Raw genomic sequence first — 19,794 nt, 5'->3', positions numbered from 1 at the left:
ATTAACTGTATTCATTGCTAAATAATTTGTGACACTTTTATTATTATTTAATTTATTGTTAAATATACACGCTATATTAACCTGTTAATACAGAGTTAAATTCATTGAACCACCCCTGTTATCTTAACCAAAACAAGGGGAACGACTATTTCGCGGCGTCGATTATCGAATCGTAGCGAGAATTTACGCCTCTCGCTGACGCATTTTCCTCGCGACTGCGTCTCTCCGCGAACGGTCGTAATAAATCCTATAGCGCTTCCCCCACTTCCTTCGGTGCATACTTCCATACTTCATTTTTCAACCCGTCTTCCCCCGTTGCTTTCTTCTCCTTCAAGTTTCTTAGTTGGTAGATTACCTCTTCCTTCTCTATGTTATCTTCTCTCTCCTCCATTGTCTTCTATTCTGCTCGATGCTCCTCCGTTTTCCTGCTCCCTTTGTCTCTGCTCTGTTTGTCAATAATGTCAATGTCTTTTTTCTCCCTTTCTCACTCTCCTTTCTGTTTCCCTTCTTTCCCTTTCCTCTTTCGTCTCCCTTTTCAGCTCCGCCGCTTGCTTTTCGAATATATCTTCTATTTCCTTGATCATTGCCTCGAATTCTCTTTCCTTTTTCTCTATTTTTTCCATCATTGCCACCATTCCTTTCTCTCTGGCTGGTGTCTCTATTTCTGTTGAGCTGTATGTCTAGTGTATATGTCTAGTGTATTATTGAAGTCTGCCTTATTTCCCGCCTTACCAGTGTTCTTTGATCTTCCCCTGTTTGTTGCTATCTGCTGTTTCCCTACCTTACTTTTTTTATTGTCGCGTTTCTGGCCTCCTAACCTCTTCTTTTCTAGTTTTTCTTATTTGTAGCTCACTCTCGTTCTTGACTTCTTTTTCTCTTTTCTTTTGCCTTCTCCTCGTATGTTCACTCTTTATTTACTCTTCTTCGTGCCTCTTTATGCTTCCTTTTCCTTTTTCCCTTCACACTTCACTTTTTCCACAGATCTCTCCGTCTGCGTGCCACCCTCGCGCTGACCTAAACCGAAATTTCTAAGCGGGTAGTTACCTAACGGAAAAAGCGGATATTTATCTAACGGAAAAAGCGTGTTTTCTCATGAACAATGATAACCACGAGCAACGTTGGTAGTAGGCTTGCTCCTGCTATCATCATTCACTAACGTTAGTTATAACGAACAGGATTTATCCTCACATTACTAACGAAAAATGTGGACAACGAATCCGCTTTCTTCGTACACAAAAACCAGGTACACCGAGTTTCCCCCGTAATTGCATGAGAGCGGATAGTCGCTGATAGATAGTTGCTGAGGTACAAGAAGGCTGTGACGAAAGCGAGGATCCAGAGCTGGCAAAAATTCGTTACCAAAGAAGGTAACAAAGAGCCCTGGGGAATCGTTTACAGGACGGTCATGGGGAAAATTAAGAGAGAAGAAACGGCATCCACGCTGCAAACGCCACAAGGAGATACCTCCAACTGGCGCTCAACCGCAGAAGCGATGCTGACAGCCCTCCTACCCGACGGCCAAGAATCTTCAGACACGCCGGAACGAGCCACGATCAGGCGGAACACGGGGACCCTCCCGAACGTCGAAGACACTGCAGAGTTCCGCATGGAAGAGCTCTGCGGAGCAGTCAAAAAATTGACGAGAGGGAAGTGCCCTGGTCCGGACATGATAGAGGTGGAAGTTATTCAGCGCGCCTGGGGAGTGCTCGACCAGGAAATATTGAAAACAACCAACGGCTGCCTCGTTTGAGGGATCTTCCCAAGGATATGGAAATTGGGAAACCTAATCACCATCCCAAAAGGACCAGAACGAGACAGAAGTAGCCCAAAGTCCTACAGACCAATCTGCTTGATCTCCATGGTGGACAAATTGCTGGAGAGACTGATGGCTACTAGGATGTCAACCCTCTTACACCAACATGAGCTGCCCTCGGACACATAATACGGTTTTCGTCTCGGAAGATCGACAACGGACGCGATAATCCAACTCAGGGAGAAAGCCAAGTGGGTGCGCGATAAGAACCACGTCCTCGCAATCGCGCTCGTCATATCAGGCGCCTTCGATAATGTATGGTGACCAAACGTCATGCACGGGTTGAGGAGAAGAGGATGCCCGGACAACCTATACAGGCTAACACGGAGCTACTTCACAAACAGAACCGTGCAGATCATAGGCAAAAACGAAGTGATCGTCAAACCCATCACCAAAGGGTGCCCGCAGGTATCGGCATTGGGTCCAAGCTTTTGGAATCTGATATTCGACGACCTGCTGGATGAACTAAGAACGAGCACAACAGAATGCGAGCCGATCGCGTATGCGGACGACATCATCATACTGGTCGCAGGAAACGCCAGGACAGAGCTACAGAAGACAGGGCAGGAAGCAGTCACATGTGTTTCCAACTGGTGCTCAAGGGAAAAACTGGCATTGTCGACAGAGAAAACAGAAATGCTCCTGCTTAAGGGAAAATTGGTTGCGGAAAGGCCTCCAATTATCAAGATAAATGGAAAAAGTATTGGAAGGAGACAAGCGATAAAGTACGTCGGAGTGCACTTCGAGAGTGGCCTAAAGATCAATAAACACCTCGAGGAGATAACACTGAAAGCTAGAAACCTGTTCAACAGCCTCGCAAAAGTGGCCAAGGCGAGATGGGGACTCGGACAAGCGGCCATACGTACCCTGTACAAAGGGCTGTTTGAACAGATAATCACGTACGCCGTGGCTGGCTGGTGCGACCTGCTGAAAGGAAAAACAAAGACAAGATTACTACGAGCACAGAGGATGGCACTCCTGCAGGTAACAAAGGCTTACAGGATAACATCCACAGAAGCACTACAGATGGGCTCATGCCCATCGACCTATTAATTGAGGTAAGGGCACGACTATATAAGGAAAAGAGAGGCCACATCAAAGAAAGCAGCGAGAAGACATTTTTTCCAAGAAGCTATTCAGAAGTGGCAAGAGAGCTGGCAAACCACACCGAAAGGCAGAACGACCTTCGAGTACTTTCACAATCCAAAAGAAAGATTAGCGAATCGCTGGGTAAAGTCGGACCACTACATGAGACAGTTCATCAGTGGACACGGCGACTTCAACAGCAAGCTGAAGACATTCCGGCTGAGCGAAGTGGACACGTGCGACTGCGGCATGGAGGAAACCCCGCAGGACATACCCGAAGACTGTTCAATGAAGAACAGACAGAAGCTGGGAAATGCCATACTGGAGTTGGAACTATACTGGCCGAAAGAAAAGTGGGAGTTCATCACTAAGGATGTGTACCCCCACTTCCAACAGTTCACAAAAAGTGTCTTGTTGGCAAAGGAACAAAAGAGAAGAACAGCCCTACAAGAAATGAGGGGCCCACTGTAACAGGGAAGACCGCCAGAAAGCAGGTCAACGCAAACAGAAGAACAGGCAAGCCAGCCCCTAAGGAGAAGTAGAAGAAAAGCGCAACGAGCACCTGAACGGAGAAGTGGCGAACCAACCGAGCTACAGCAACAACCAAAAGGATAATAGAAACCAAAAGGATAATAGAAACCAAAAGAATAACGGAATAAGAAATAGAATACAGGACTGAAGAAGAATAATAAACCAGAAAGAACCACAGAAACAACGCAAACAAGAACCAAGGCGCAAGGAAAAACACAAGAGTGCAGACTGAGGAGACTACCTGCAACCATCGGTGCAGACGGCACCCACACGATGGGGGCTGTGACGGTGCAGGTATAATCGGCTAGAAAGCCAACCTGCTGGGACCGAGCCTCGCGCTGGCAGCTCAGCCTCCTCGTGGCCCCCGCTAGTAACGGTGCAGCGCGATGCACGTGTCACGGATCAAATTTCTGTTTAGCACGTGCTACGCCAGATGCGATGGTCCTTGCGAGATTCCTCATAGTCTGGGCGTTAAGAGCTATCCATTGTTAACGCTAACCCGCAACAGGCCTAAGGAGACACCGTAAACCGAATCTGTTCAGTTTCATTTCTCTTCACATAAACATTTTCGGTTTACAGATGGTCCTTATGTTTGTCGCACGCTCTTAACTATTACGGAGAAAGCGGGTGTCTGGCGAGATAACAGACTTTTCCCATGAACAAGGATGCCCACATCTGGTTTTCTTTGTCGTAATAACTTCATTCATTAGCCAATGGGCATCGCGGATCATTACCCTCACTTTTCTACCGAAAAGTGCGGACGACGAATCCGCGTTCTGAATTCAAAAGGGCACACCCACACCGAGCTTTCTTCCTTGATGGTACGAGCCAGGTCCGAACAGTTCTTCTTCCGATCTTTTTGTAACAAAATCCTAACTGTGAAAAATAAACTTGATTTCATACTGAATCTTGTGCTTTCACTTTAAAAATTACGTGACACACGCATCGCGTGGCGTCGACTAAGTGAACTGCTGCCCGAAAGGGTTGCTTCAACTTCTCCAATGACTCGCAAGGGGAGGGCAGAGTTTCTCTAAGTCGCACGCCGTTCCCAGGGCAAGGGACGTTGGAAAATAGATAAGAATCAAATACGAACACTTAGATGCGAAAACAGTATGAGCTCTTACTCGAGGTATGGCGCAGTCCATAAAAGGGCGTGACCAAAAAGGTCAGGTCCTAAAACAGACACATTACTTGTCTCTAAACAATCTTAAACGTCTTAAACGAAAAACGTCTTATGGCCGCCGAAGAGATATCAGCGTGTACCGCCGGATCCTGTCGTATATGCGGACAACGCAACACCCTTTTACATAGATTCGATGTTCAAATTAAGGATCGGACCATCTCTGGCAACCGGACACCTCCGACGACACCTCCAGGTATAAGGAGAAATCCATTGAAACATCCATATGATACACCACCAACTCAACCATGTCCTAGTATATTATCCAATACTCAACAACAGATCACACAGTGACAACGACAGGCAGACGCAACAAGGGAAACCGACTCACTGACCATAAATTCATCCACCACATTATCCAACGATCTGTTAATCACTGCATGCGTCAATATATTAAACGACCGAATTCAACCAGTGCGCTGTCGAGCATTAGACACCGGTTCCAGCATGAATTTCATAACCGAGCGGCTTGTAAATTCTTTAAGACTTCCTCAAAATAAATGTTCCGTGCCAATCGGAGCCCTTGATACCTTGTCAAGGACTTCAAATCGCTTTATTACAGCCACGATCACATCCACTAGCAAAACCTACCAACGCACATTGACATTCCTGATCATACCAACAATTTCGACATCCATCCCTGATCAACCCATAGACCGATCAACAATTCCGATACCTAGGAATATCCATGTAGCTAGCCGATCCAACATTTCATTTACCAGCCCCGATCGATATCTTGTTGAGCTCAGGGTCCACAGTTGCGTCATTATGTGTCGGTCAAATCAACCTTAATCCACCAACAGGTCCCGATCTGCGCCAACAAAAAACACAATTCGGATAGGTCATCGGAGGGAGCCCACTCTTCCCATTGACCGCAAGGGTCTTTCATGCCTCCACGGCAGATCTAGAAACGGACCTCACTCGCTTTTGGGAACTCGACGAGGGACCACGAATAAAACACATATCAGAGGCGGATCGACGATGCGAGGAACATTTCCAAAATCATGTCCAACGCACCAGCGAAGGGCGGTACATCGTCGCACTCCTCTTTAACGAAAAACTTCCTTCACTCGGATCATCTAAAACAATGGCGATGAAACGACTCGCCTCTCTTCATCGCCAATTCCAACGAGATCAACTATTCGAAACAGCGTATCGGGCGGTCATTCAGGAATATTTGGAATTGGGTCACATGACTAAAGTCACATCACATCACCAATGAGCTAACGAATACTATCTGCCACATCATGGCGTAATCAAGGACTCGAACACATCTACAAAAATTCGCGTTGTGTTTGACGGATCTGCACCGAGCACTACCGGAGTTTCTTTAAACGACACCCTTTATATAGGACCGAAATTGCACGAGGACTTATTCGATATCCTCTTGAGATTCCGCTCTCATCAGTACGTTCTCACAGGCGATGTCGAGAAAATGTATCGACAATTCCTCGTGCGTCCGGAAGATCGAACGTATCTGAAAATTTTGTGGCGCAACTCAAACGGCGAAGTCGAAACTTACCAAATCAACACCGTTACGTTTGGGCTGTCAGCTGCACCTTATCTGGCTATCCGATGTCTCAAACAATTAGCAGACGACGAAGGACACCGATTTCCGCGAGCTTCATCAGTATTGCAACGAGATTTTTACGTCGACGACGCACTTACCGGCGCTGACACGATATGCGAGGCGCTGTCAATCCGAACAGAACTCATCGAACTTCTCCAGCTGACCGGTCTAAAAATAAGAAAATGGGCATCCAACAACCAGGAACTACTCAACGGACTATCTGACCATGATATAAACTAGAATCTACAACTGAGTCTCAACCTTTAAAACCGCTTGGGATTTATTGGAAGTCCTCCGATGATTCAATCCTTTACTCGGTCGACACCAGAGCTAACATTTCTCGCGTCACGAAGCGATCGATCAGCTCCGTAATTGCTAGAATCTATGATCCTTTAGGACTACTCGCGCCAGTGATCGTTCGAACAAAATTGTTACTTCAAAGAGTCTGGGCATTGAAGGTCGATTAGGATGAGTCGCTTCCCACAGATTTACATTCAGAATGGAACAGATATTATTCCCAATTAGCACTCTTAAACAATATCACATTCCAACGCAAGGCGATAATTGAATCCGCAACGGAGACCGAAATGCATGGCTTCTGCGATGCCAGCGAGAAGGCATACGAAGGCAGCGAGAAGGTGTACAATAACATTAATAATAATAAATATTGATTACATTGTAATGAATCGCTTAATAATATTTATTTATTAGTCAACGGAACGAATTCAACGAACTTAAAGTACTATATGTACTAAAGTAAATTGATCCAAAGGGGGCTGAATAGAGAATGAAGGAGCGGAGAAATGTAGTGAAAAGCGAGGTGTTTATAAAGAACACATACGCATACGAAAGCACATCGACGCTAATATAGGGGAAGTTAAGGGAGTCATTGGAAAACAAATAGAAAATAATAGTGGAAAAATTAATAACTTTTACATCGATTCGATTCCAAAGTCGGTCCCAGGGCCTCCTCTCGTTCGGTAAAAGCGACCGGAGATCAATCGCTTGGTGAGAGCGATATGGAGAAGAGACTGGACGAAATATCGATAATACCGATCGTTAAGAAAGGTATTACGAGGTAGTCGGAGCCGTTTAAACAGGGACGAAGACGAAAAAGGAGTCCGATAAGGAAGGAAAGGACGGGTTAGGATAACGAAATGGAAGTCGAGTCCCAAGCGGAATTGACGGATCAGAGTAGCTACTTGACACCGGATATGAATAGAACAAGAAGAGGGAGAAGAGTAAAAGAGGAAGAAAAGATGTTCGTAAAGAAGAAAGGTTTAGGCGTGAGAAAAAGCGATGATGGAGGTATGGAGGAAGAGTCCTCTGCGGACAAAAGTAGAGCTCCAACACTAGGCCTTCGGAATGTGAAGGAGCTGATGAAAAGTTTGGAGATACTTTCGCTAAATATGGAGAGGATAATGAGAAGGATCATTAGTACGAGCAAGGGGGACCCAACGTTGGAGAAATTAAACACAGAAAATATGAGAGAAATCAGGAGAGTCAGACAGTAGATCGATAATAACGCGGAGATGAATAGAAGGCGACATGATAAGAAAACGGTGCTCACCCAAATGACTCTTAAGGAGCAGGAGGAGGCAAGGAGTAGAGGCGTTTCCGTAACGAGCCAGACCGAGGTATAGCAATCGGCGAAGAAAAAGGGTATATCTCTGCTAGATGAGAGGAAAGCGAGCTATAGAAGAAAGCCTAGACAAGAGGAGCTGACGTACGCGGAAGCATGTAGTACAAAAGAGAAGAGTGGGGATAGCGAGAGCGAATGGACGCTCTTAAACAGACGAAATAGACTGAGAAGTCAAACGGATACATACGACAGAAAAGGTGTATTAGAGGAGAGGAGAGAAAGGATAATGAGGAGAAGAAGCGAAGCTATCTTGGTCAAAGTGAACCAAGATACCAACTGAATAGACTCCTATAGGGAGGTTGTCGGTGCCAAAAATGCCCTCAAAGAAAGAACGGGAGTAAGGAAGACCGGGGCAGGACATATACTTATGGAATTAAATAATAAGGTAACTACGGATGAGGTCGCAGAAAATTTGAAAAAGGCTATGCGGCAGGGGATGCAGATCGCTCCTCTAACGAACAGGGAAACGTTAGAGATAAAAAATATTCATCCCATCGCAACTAAGGAGCGAGGATAGCGAGATTCCTTCCCAACATTATAAGATGTTTCAGATGCCATATGCTGGGGCATAAAGAGGTGTCCTGAATTAAAATGTCAAAAAAAATCGATTTTTTTTTTTTTTTATTGCTTAAATCGATAGATAAACTATCTAAGAATATGTTTACAAAGTGACAGAGGCCAATTCTAAATATTTCTAAGAATATAAAGCCGAAAGTAGACGAGCGTCGAGCCGATATGCGAGCGCTCGTCACTCCGAGTTTCAATACAGTCACTGAGAAAGCTGTCAAAGAGGAGCGAGAAGAGAATGCAGAAAACGGGAACATTGAAAATCATTTGACAGTGTCTGGCGATGCAACCTGGAAAAAACGTGGCTTTACTTCATTATACGGTGTAATAACTATCATTGTACACTATAAAACGTGGCTTTACTTCATTATACGGTGTAATAACTATCATTGTACACTATAGTGGTAAAGTAATCGACCTTATCGTAAAAAGTGCATACTGCCACAGCTGCATTTTAAACAAGAAATCACTAGATGACGACGAATTTGAAAAATGATACAAAACTCACGCAGAATCATACTCCTCAAATCACTAAGGTTCAGCTGGAAAGATGGAGGTGGATTCTATCACAGAAATGTTTTTAAGATCTGACGAAAAATGTGGAGTAAAATATACAAATTATATCGGCGACGGTGATTCAAAAACTTTTGCAGGTATTTTGAAGATAAATTCGTATGGTGATGATTGCCCTGTTAAAAAAAATGAGTGCGTGGTTTACGTACAAAAACGCATGGGTTCACGACTTCGAAATATAAAGCAAAAAAGGAAGCTCGGTGGTAAGAAACAGTTGACAGACGGTGTCTAAAATGTCTAAAATGTTTTTGCATTCAGAAAAATTGGCGCGAATTACGTGAATCATATCGATACAAAGCAATTTAAACATTAATGTTTCAGCACGAAGCTGATTTTGATGTGCTTTCTGTTCAAGCAGCGTGCAGACGCAGCCGCGATCACTCGGCAAGTGTGAGTTAGAGTATAAGCAGATGATAATACACACATCGCGGTGACGATTTAATTTCATTTTATACAAATTATAAATGAAAAATAACGAGATAGATGGAGATGAAACTCATTTCAAATATGAAAATGAAGTTAAGTGAGCAGTGAAGTTGTTTATCAATAGTTTACCAGAAGTATCCAGCAGAATTCTTCACTGATAGAATAAAGAAACTTATCACGCGTTGCCAAATATAGATTGATGCAAATGGCAATTATGTCGAAAAATATATAAGAAATTTTGTAGGTAATGAATTGAATTTTCATTTCTTTTCTCTTTCATTTCAGTTAACCGTCGTAGTTCACGTTAAAAACGAAACTGTGCCTTCGTATCTCGCAAAATAATATGAAAATGAATAGTTTGTGTTGTTCGATGATTCCGTTAAACGAAATAATGTTAACATCCATATACCTTTTGTACGTTAATGTCTACAAAAAGCTAACTACATACATTAAAGGAAGGGGTTTAAAACAGGCGGATTTTTTGGCTACATTCTTATACTACAATATAAATATACATAACAATAAGATAGTTAATAACTATATTAAAACAATATATATGAACAATATATACATAAGGTCACCGCAGAAAGTATGCTGACATCCTACAATATGACCTTTTTAAATCGGTTCTTAGTTGTTATTATTATTCTTTTTTATCTACCAAACCTACCAATCGGTCAAAACTCGTAATTTGTAAACAACAGTGGTGTAACCGATATTGTAACGTTTCATATCATATAAAAAAGTATTATCCTATTTATGTCGAAAAACTGTAAATTTAGATTATTTCGTACGTTTAATTTGTCGTATGAAATGTAAACATAAGACACGAAACAGTATTATGTTTACGTTGAAACAAACGAAAGACAAGGACAACGTAAACACAAGAGAACCGTTTCGCGCCCATACCTGGCTTTCATATGACGAATTCAAGTTAAGATATCTGATGAATAGTTCTTTTTAATTTTTTCATAAGGAATACAAACATAGATCGATGTATGTATTAAAAAAAAAAAAAAAAATGGCTCCATTTGCAAAAATAAAGTTGAAATGGAACCCTACTGCTAGATTTACAAAAAAATAATTTGCGCCGTATGTGATGTCTTCTTTCGAACTAAACAATTTTTGTTAAAACTTTTTCTGATAACATCAATCTCACGTGAGATATTCTACCGCTTATTGTTTCGCCATTGGTTAAATATTGAGGTTAGGTTTCTATATATAATAAATTTCTATGTATAATAGAATATGTACATATACAATACATATAAAAATTGAATGTTTTAGATGATTTTGTAGATATCAGACTCGGCATATTATTCAAATCATGTCCATATTTAATTGCAATGACTTGCAACAGAATCTGAGAACTGAGGTTTGTTTTTTTCCATTCATAATTTTTGGTTGATAAATAGGAAAGATAACGAATGAATATACTGTATCACTTTTCTTAAATGAAACAATGCATTTTGCGACTAAAATGCGGACATTATAACAAATAATACAGCAATAGTAGGTAATCAAAAAGAAGTAAGGAAGAAACTTATCATAACAGCATGGAAAAGAATTTATGAAGAATTGTGTTAATGAAAGAAACTTCTTTGTGTATCACGAAGTGCGTCAGAGGAGGATTCTTAAACAAATTTCGGAAAAATTACTATCTATCAGATAAATACAATAAGAAATTCGAAGAATAATTAATAGTAACAAAAACATAATTATTTTATAAGAACATAATATTCAATTATAGAAACAACTATACGTTAAGCTCTATTATTAATAACCATTATAGATGACCGACTTTATTTTTGGTTCTCAATAAGCATTATCTTTGATGAAAGCGTTTTTTAGCGGAAGAAAATAAAACGGGAAGAACGATATAACTTTTATATAAAAAAATTTAATCAGTATGTTTAATTAAAACTAAAACATAAATACATATAACATCAATCTTACATGAACATAAATATGTAAATGCAAGTAGTACATTAGAGAAAAAAGATATAATAAAAGTAGGAAAAAAGAAAAATAAATATGAAAACTGTATTGGTTTCTACGACTTACTTCCACATGTGGAATAATCTATCTGGTTGCCGTATGGCCCATCCTAGAGACAGAACAAAGTTATTAAATTAAAATAATTCATAGGAAGTTTGTAATTCTTAAAATTTGCAAGTATAAAATATTTACCCTGAGTAAATCCTTTTTATAGAAAATTTACAAGTCGACTTTCGAATAACCAGACTTTATATTTTATCTAGCACCTAGCACTCTTAACCGATTGCTCAAACACTTGCTAAACACGAAAATTGTAACGTTCAAATAGGCAACTATTCCGTAGCACGTTCACACTACAGCGTCTCGAATATGAAAGACTGTTGAACAATATCGTCCCTAACAAAGGCAGATTCGTACTGCTTGTTGATTGGTTACGCTTCTGGACTATAACCCTGTACGCTGCGCAAATGTCTCTACGCCGATTATATTTCAATTTTACTACAATACATTAACGACTTTACATCTTGAAAATTGTCACTATTACGCTGCTGATTTTTATATAAATATTATATATCAAAGTGCATACAATATGTAAATGCAGAATATATTCAAACTATGTAATAATTATACAATATTTTATATTGTGAATACGATCTTAATTGCTCATCATGATCTTTTACTACAGTTTGTTTACTGATTTTCAAATTTAATGTAAATAAAAATCTCAATTAATACATATAACGTATAGAATATATGTATATATAATATGTGTATAATATATAGTACAGTATGTGTATATATTATGTATATCATAGTAACTAAATTATGTGTATATATATATAACATATAGAACATATGTAAATATACATATAACGAATAGAAGAATTATTCAATAAAAATCAAAAGTTTTATATGATAGCATCCAATGAAATAGTCTTTTAAACAGTTGTTTTTATGCTGCTATGAATAAATTGAAAATCTGTAAAATCCACGACCAACGAAGATAGTTCGAATCTATGTATATATGTATATACTGCACTCTTTTTGCGCACGCGAGAAGGGGAAAATGCAATAGGCATAGAGGCTCGCGCCTCTGAGTTATGTTGGATTCGGCAAGATGGTAGCGCCATATCTAGTAAAAAAAACCCCCCTCTTCTCACATTCTGGAGCGGTAATTGAGGTAATTTCAACCCTGGGAACATCATGCAGCATTTCTTAAGGGTTGTCCTCTACATAAGCGTACGATAAGATGGTGGGTTCTATAAAAACAAATAAAAAGTTTCCCTATAATTTATCGAACATAATTATTGAAAAAACAAAAACGGACGAAAGATGTTCTTTTTGAAGAAAAAATTAATAAATAATGAATAAAAATGAGAATAAAATTTTAAATAATAAATTATTTAAGAAGTTGCCGACAACTTGAATTTTGATGCGCTGTAGAAATCAACATTTTCAATAACTTCATCCTTAGCAATTTACTGCCGCTTGGTTATAGTTCCCGAAATATTCGCAAAAAATTGTCAATAACACTACATGTATATCTCTAACACAGTCGCAAGCATAGCTGACACGTTCGCCGCTTTGTTCGGCGTATTGCTTGGCGATTTATTTATTTACATCCATTAAACATTGATATTTTTGTGTTTGAGCTATACTTTCCGCATCTAACAATAATTAATTATTTACAACTGCGTATTCGAGACTGTAAGAATCATTGCTGATATTGGCTGAAATGTATTTAACTTGAAATAATAACAATAAAATATAAGGCTTAATATAAACTGTAATTATGTCATTATTTATTACACAAACTTGGCCAGCCTGCTCACGGGGGTCGGATTTAAAAGACTTAGATTATTCTAAACCTAACTCATACCATTAATGATAATAATTTTTATTACGCAGTTCTGCAAGCGGATATATTTCGAAGGATCCTTGGAATACCCAAGTTCGCCCAGTCTTTGTTTACATATTCCATATAAACGGAAGATGAGAGTTAGGTTTGCATTAGCTTTCTAAATTCGGTCACAGCAAAGTAGTTGACAAACAATACGATCATATACGGTGCTACAGACACACAATTATATGTATCGTTCATTGTAGTGATGGTACCGACAGATTTTTGCAAAGATCTCGCAAAGTAAGGACGAGTAGTGGTAACATGCAAAGGAAAGAGTTAAATTAAAATTAATTTTAAAATAAATTTTAGTTATAAATCCCTACGAGGGGGTACCTCAGAAGTATGGGGCTTACTTAAAAGGAAGTCTCACAGGTTTTTAGCCAAATGCCTCGTCATCTAATTAGTGACGAGCATGAATGGATCAACGAGATCTCTCTGTCCCTGTCTAATATTATGAAATATTTGTCACGATCCCAGGACATTTTTAAATAAGATTTTTAAACAATATTCTTGGGCTGTTGTAACAAATTTTGTATGCTTTCAAGTGGATACAAAACATAGGCTCAAGCCAACGGTAACAATTTGGAGTTAGATTTCCTCAGTCAACGGGAAACAAAGAGAATGCATAGAAATTCATTGCGACAGAAAAAAAATATCGAATAGGATGTACAGATTAAGAACCGTGGGTAATTGTGCTGTAAAGTATCACAATAGAGTTCTTTTCTACAATTTTCTAAAAGATATATAAGAATTATATTTTACAAGAAAATAATATTAATATTTTTATACGATTTACGAAATGGGGAGCGGCAGCTGTAGCGTGATAGGTGAATTTGCTGCACTAAAGAATATTCAATATTCTTTTCATACTTCCATACATGGTCTTCATATAGCTTCAATTGCGCTTGAAATTATAATAAAAAATTGTTTGCGAGAAACCGCGACGCCAGGAAAATGTTTGATCACATCTCTGCAAACTCATCTCTATAAAACTACGTAGTTAGTTAATTAAAAAAAATTAAAAATCTTTCTTACAAACATTCAACAAAATCGGAAGATTCATATGATAACACGTTTTTATACTGATTTGTGCAAAGCCATAGTGACTGCCAATGTTCCACAGTGGTGTTTAGATATCGTGGTATTAGTAAATTTTTTGAAGAAAATATACGAATCAAAATATTCCCAACGAATCAATTTTGAGAAAAAATTACTTAGAAGATTCGTATAAAATAATTATTTAAAGTATACGAAATGATATTGGTGACAAAAATATGTATTTCAATTCATAAAACGACAGATAAAATTGACCGCTATGTAGCAAACATGGCACATTATGTGCGAGGACCTTTAATGCTTCAGTTACTCGCCTGTAAAGAGTAGGAAAAGATAGATTACGCTATTGTTGCGTGACTAGTGGATACATTATCGAAAATAATATCGCAGGGCAATCGCAGCTCTGTGTCATTGCTCACATAAATGTTTTAAAATAAAGGTATTTCTGCCTCCGTTTCATAGTATTGAACAAATGCAGGCGGAAGATGTTCTACATTCATAACAGCTTGCTTAGTCAAAATGCATCCTAACTCAAAACCAAAGTTGCTTTGAGTCTACACAGCAAATAGTGATCAAAAATATTGAAACTTAATCGCGCGATTAATCTTATTTAATTTTCCGCCATAAGTAGTGGCGTTTACACACAAAATATTGTATCCTGAATCCTTGAATATTGGCGTTTAGTATCATCGTCAGTGAGGATAGAAAATGAAATAAGTATATCAGGTACATAAACAAGGATCTGTATCCAAATTATTTGTTTCTCATAGCCCGATGCAACAACGCCTGTTATCTATTATGCGTGGATAATCTTAAAGATGAAAGATATATCAAATAATACACATACAAACATATATGTTTAAAAGGTATATCAGGTAGGGTAGGACAACCGAGTAGGGGATGATTCTATAAGTAAATATAACTTTGTCCTATGAAGTTTTTTTATATAACAATAACGAAGAAGTTTAGGTGATTCCACTTACTTATATTCATTGCTAGTATGTAAGAATAGACAAAAAAAAAAATTGTCCAGCAACAAATTATACGAAAAAATTGTTCAAAAATGAACAAAATATATAAATAATTTTGTAAGATTATTTGCATTTTGGAAATTTGTACGCATCGTGAAAGCAATAATAAAGAGAAGTCGCAAATATAAACCTCCGTTTTCCTTTTATTAATTTTTTTTTCCTTGCATGGACATGAATCAGGATCACATCACATACATATACACCGTCAGTTCGTTCTTTAGTTAACGAAAGCTTTTTTTACAATGAATATTTCCATTCACCATCATATATTTTCGTAACTAGACATTTCCATGTCCTACATATTGCTGAACAATACAATCAGGATATCTCTTAAGTGAAATCTTCCATGAAGTCATCTATTATCAACTATACATGTTACTGAATATTAAATTGTTTGTCATTAAAATATCTTGAATGATAAACATAAATTTATTACACAATTGAATTCGGCAAACAGGAATACAATTAAAATCACAAATCGAAACGTACATTACTGTAAAGATATAGGAGAGATTTGGAAATACAAAAAATTCATTTATTGAGCACACAACAGTTATACATATAATTTATTCACTGAAGACCTCGCAAAGCCACTCGCACGCACGCTTGTTCTCAACCGACTCTTCCAGATACTTCTAGACGACTGTCAATCGTCTTTTGTCCCAACTAAGGCCTGGACGCCCTCTGACGCTTACACACACATTCACATGTACAGCGTAAATGTATCATCTTCCTAACAATTACAAAAAGTTCTTTTTAGAATTTTTTGTAAATCCTTTTCTCTTGTTAACATATTCCTTAAAAATATTTCAAAGATATGCGTAACGAAATTTCACTCTTGATTTTTCATTTATTCTAACTTTTTCACGAGTAACTTTTTTGAAAACCTTCATATCCCATACCTTAACATCAAAAACACTAAATGTTTTACAATATATAAATATCTTATCACTGGCATTATGTTATAACCAATTTCTATCGTTTTGAACTAATACAGACTTCTGAAACACGTTGTAAGTGTTTTCACGAAATGTTATCAGAAAGCGTTTATAGAAAAAGATTTCACAAACTTTGATATACTTTAGCTAGTCTTTGGTTTATAACATTCCTTTCTTCCATTGACGTGAACGTTCTCTCCGACTTTGTTTTTCCGTTTGTCGGAAAAATAAACCTTGAAGAAGAATTTTCCAAATAGGATTAAATAACTGAAGTAGATGGCGAAACCAAATATAAAATTTTTACGCGTAGTGTAGCATTCAAGTCCACAACTTTCTCGATAATAATAAACCGCAATTGTTACAACGCAACCAATCACTATTTGTACCAGCTCCATCGCAGTAATCATCATGGCAAAGCCTTTTGGTAATTTGTATTGCATTGCTTTCACAGTATAATAAGAATATATCCAGGAATGAACAAAGTAGTTTATTACAACATACCACCTTGTGGCTGCTGTAGTCTCCGCATATGTGAACCAAGAGTAAAGAACAACAGTTAAATGATGGTAAAAATGTACAAATGTCAATGGTCGCTTTCGTAATACGATGAAGATCGTATTGCCAAATTCTGGGATCTTTGATAAGATAAATACCCATGTCCAAAAGCCAGAAACATGATCTTGCAAAAGGTGGTTGAAAAGAAAATAATTCCATTCTTATTGTATATCACAAATTAACATATTTGAAATATCGATTCATTTTGTGAATATGACATGTAAATCAAAGCCATGTATTATGTTCCATATAATGAAACAATAAGAACTTTGTTATTTTGATTTGAAAATATAATCATCCAATGTGTATAGTATAGATCGATATGTTGCGAATTGGTAGACATAACTGATTATATCAATCGATGGAACTCATTTCAGAAAGAAATTTATACGTGAAATCTTTTTAGAGAATTATTATATGAATAATATCGTAAACAAATATTAAAAATATATTTCCTATTTGACTAACGCTTTCCACATATCAATGTTCTCTAAATACCAAGCATAAGGAATTATTTCATATAACAATTCATTTCATTAATAGTGTTTCATTAATAATTATTTTTTAAAATCGCCATTCACCTCAAAATATATTAAAAGGTAAAATATGAAAGTAGCATTACCTAGGTATGTGTAAATTCGTCCAGTCGCGGGGAAACGCGATCGCGTTGAAGCGCGTTAACGGAAGTCGTAAATTCCCGTTACGATTATAAGAATCGACACCACGAACAGAGCGATTCCCTTATTTCTTGTGGGATAATAGGGGTGTTTGTTTTTGAATACAACTGTAGTCTACAGTTATATAATATTGTAAAGATATAGAAGGGATTCGGAAATACAAATAATTCACTTTATTCAGCACACAACAGTTATACATATATCTTATACTCTGAAGACCTCGTAAACCTACTCGTACGCACGCTTGTTATCAACTGACTCTTCCAGATGCTTCTAAACGACTGCCTATCGTCTTTTGTCCCAACTAAGGCCTGGATGCCCTCTGACGCTTACACACACATTCACATGTATAGTGTAAATGTATCATCTTCCTAACAAATATATATATATATATGTCGGGTTAACGTCGGGGCTTGGGGGTTATGGACGTGTAAAGAATCTTCGCCGGGGTTCATTGTTGTTGCACAATCGAGATAGCGTTTATTATCACGGATACAGATGAAATAAGATCGACCAGCGACCGCGGTAACTAGATGCTAATGGCAATGAACTTGGGTTCGATATAGCGAATCCACGGTCCACGGGCTCACTCTTTGTTAAACTCAGAATAGAATTTTATGCACAAAAAGTAACGTTTGCTGTAACGCTGGGTATATTGCTCTCTAGACGATGTGTCACTCACCAAGGAGATCACAAGAATAATTGACTGATGGAAACTTTCCTCTCCTTACGATTGCGTTAGCTTTGTTGAACGTTGGCCCGGGATACCAACAAAACTGCAGCCACCGTTGCTAGGCAGATCCGCGTAGATGCGACATTGCTCTTGCCCGGGGTTTGATTGTTAACACAACGTGTGTCTCATAATATTGGTACTTTTTTGTTAGGTGGAACGTTCATCCCGTGACCGTGGCTACACTCGGCGACCGGTCGTCGCCTCGAGCCCAAGCTCATTGTCTCACGTTTCGAATGGCTGTGTTTGGGTTATTTCGTGAATGCTATTGAGGTTTTTCCAAATAATTCCAACGGGTGGCCCCGTTGTTCTTTCATCTCCGACATATATATATTTACACCAGCGTACAATACTTGTTGCGTAGACAGGAATTGTTTGACTTCATCGTGTCGTTTGACTTCGTCGTGTCGGAAAGTACAGTAGTTGATTGACCCGAAGGTATGAAGAAACGATGTGAAGATCAGTAGTCTTGACTGCCCGAGGATTGGTAGAACAGTAGACTTGACTACCCGGGCAGAACCAAATGTTGCAGAGCGTGGGGCCAGGGCAAAACAGCGGCACCGCAGCGGCGAAGCTTGCGGACGCCAGGATGACTGCACTGGAAGAGGAGAACGCAGCCCGTCGCCAAGAGCTATCGCGAAGGACTACCTGCGCGCACGGTGTAGAGGCTCGGCCTCCGAGTCTGATCGCCCTCCGCGCGAGGGTAGGAGCGAGAACGCGCGCCTGGCTGATCTGGAGAGGAGGGTCGAGGAGATCAGACCCTCCATATTCAGGGCGATAGAAAAACGCTTCGGGGGGCACATATTAAATAATCCCGAAACGCGGCAGAGAACGACGGAGCACCCCGCTACAAGCTGCACCACCACCGCTGCCGAGAAACCATCAACACCTTCCCCAAAGAAACAGGAGGAGGAAGAGTGGAAAGTGGTGACTTCTAAAAGGGTGAGAAGGAAGGAGGCCAAGGAGAGGATGGCAACTGACGTCCGGGAAACGGCGAAAAAAGGGGGAAGGACTGCGGCCCCAAGACCACCGGCGAGGCGGCAGCCAACGCAGCAACCCCAGAAAAGGACGACGGGACTACCCAAACCGAGCAGCGGCGCAGCTGCAATGAAAAGAGGGCCGTCGCCGGCATCGAGGATGGCCACGCTCCCCCGCATACAGCGAACGTCTGCGGTGACCCTCACACTTAGCGAGGGAGCAAAAACAAAGACGTCATACGCTGAAATAATAGCCACGGCCAGACGGAGCATCCCCCTCACGGAAATCGGCGTTAAGTCGATAGGAATGAGGAAGGCCGTGGCGGGCGCAATAATAATCAAGGTGCCCGGTGACAAAGGAAGTGAAAAAGCGTTGCAACTGGCGACGCACCTAACGAAGGTGCTAGACCCGACAGCGGTCAAAGTGGCAGCGGCCTCGGGGCGGCGTACATAAAGTGCCCGGTGGCCGGAGCCCGCAAATTGGCCCAGGCAGGGAAAGTAGCCTTGGGATGGTCCACTGCGAGGGTCATCGCGATCCCAA

The 19,794-nt window shown here is 39.6% G+C and overlaps 1 long non-coding RNA gene across 3 annotated transcripts; it reads right to left on the bottom strand.

Annotated features, from left to right (window-relative positions):
* Window positions 1–10,057: 10,057 nt before the first annotated feature.
* Window positions 10,058–11,848, bottom strand: LOC139995179 (uncharacterized). 3 transcript variants are annotated; one of them, XR_011801892.1, is made up of 4 exons: window positions 11,579–11,848; window positions 11,453–11,495; window positions 10,654–11,021; window positions 10,058–10,344 (listed from the first exon to the last, which is right to left on the bottom strand). It is a non-coding gene; the product is annotated as an uncharacterized lncRNA (long non-coding RNA). The 3 variants fall into 3 exon arrangements; XR_011801891.1 differs by lacking the exon at window positions 10,058–10,344 and having other exon boundaries at window positions 10,406–11,021; window positions 11,579–11,839; XR_011801893.1 differs by lacking the exon at window positions 10,058–10,344 and having other exon boundaries at window positions 10,406–11,021; window positions 11,667–11,837.
* Window positions 11,849–19,794: the final 7,946 nt, after the last annotated feature.

This window comes from Bombus fervidus, chromosome 15 (assembly GCF_041682495.2).
Source record: "Bombus fervidus isolate BK054 chromosome 15, iyBomFerv1, whole genome shotgun sequence".
Taxonomy (NCBI): Eukaryota; Metazoa; Arthropoda; class Insecta; order Hymenoptera; family Apidae; genus Bombus; species Bombus fervidus.
This window is presented reverse-complemented; position numbering and strand designations above follow the sequence as displayed.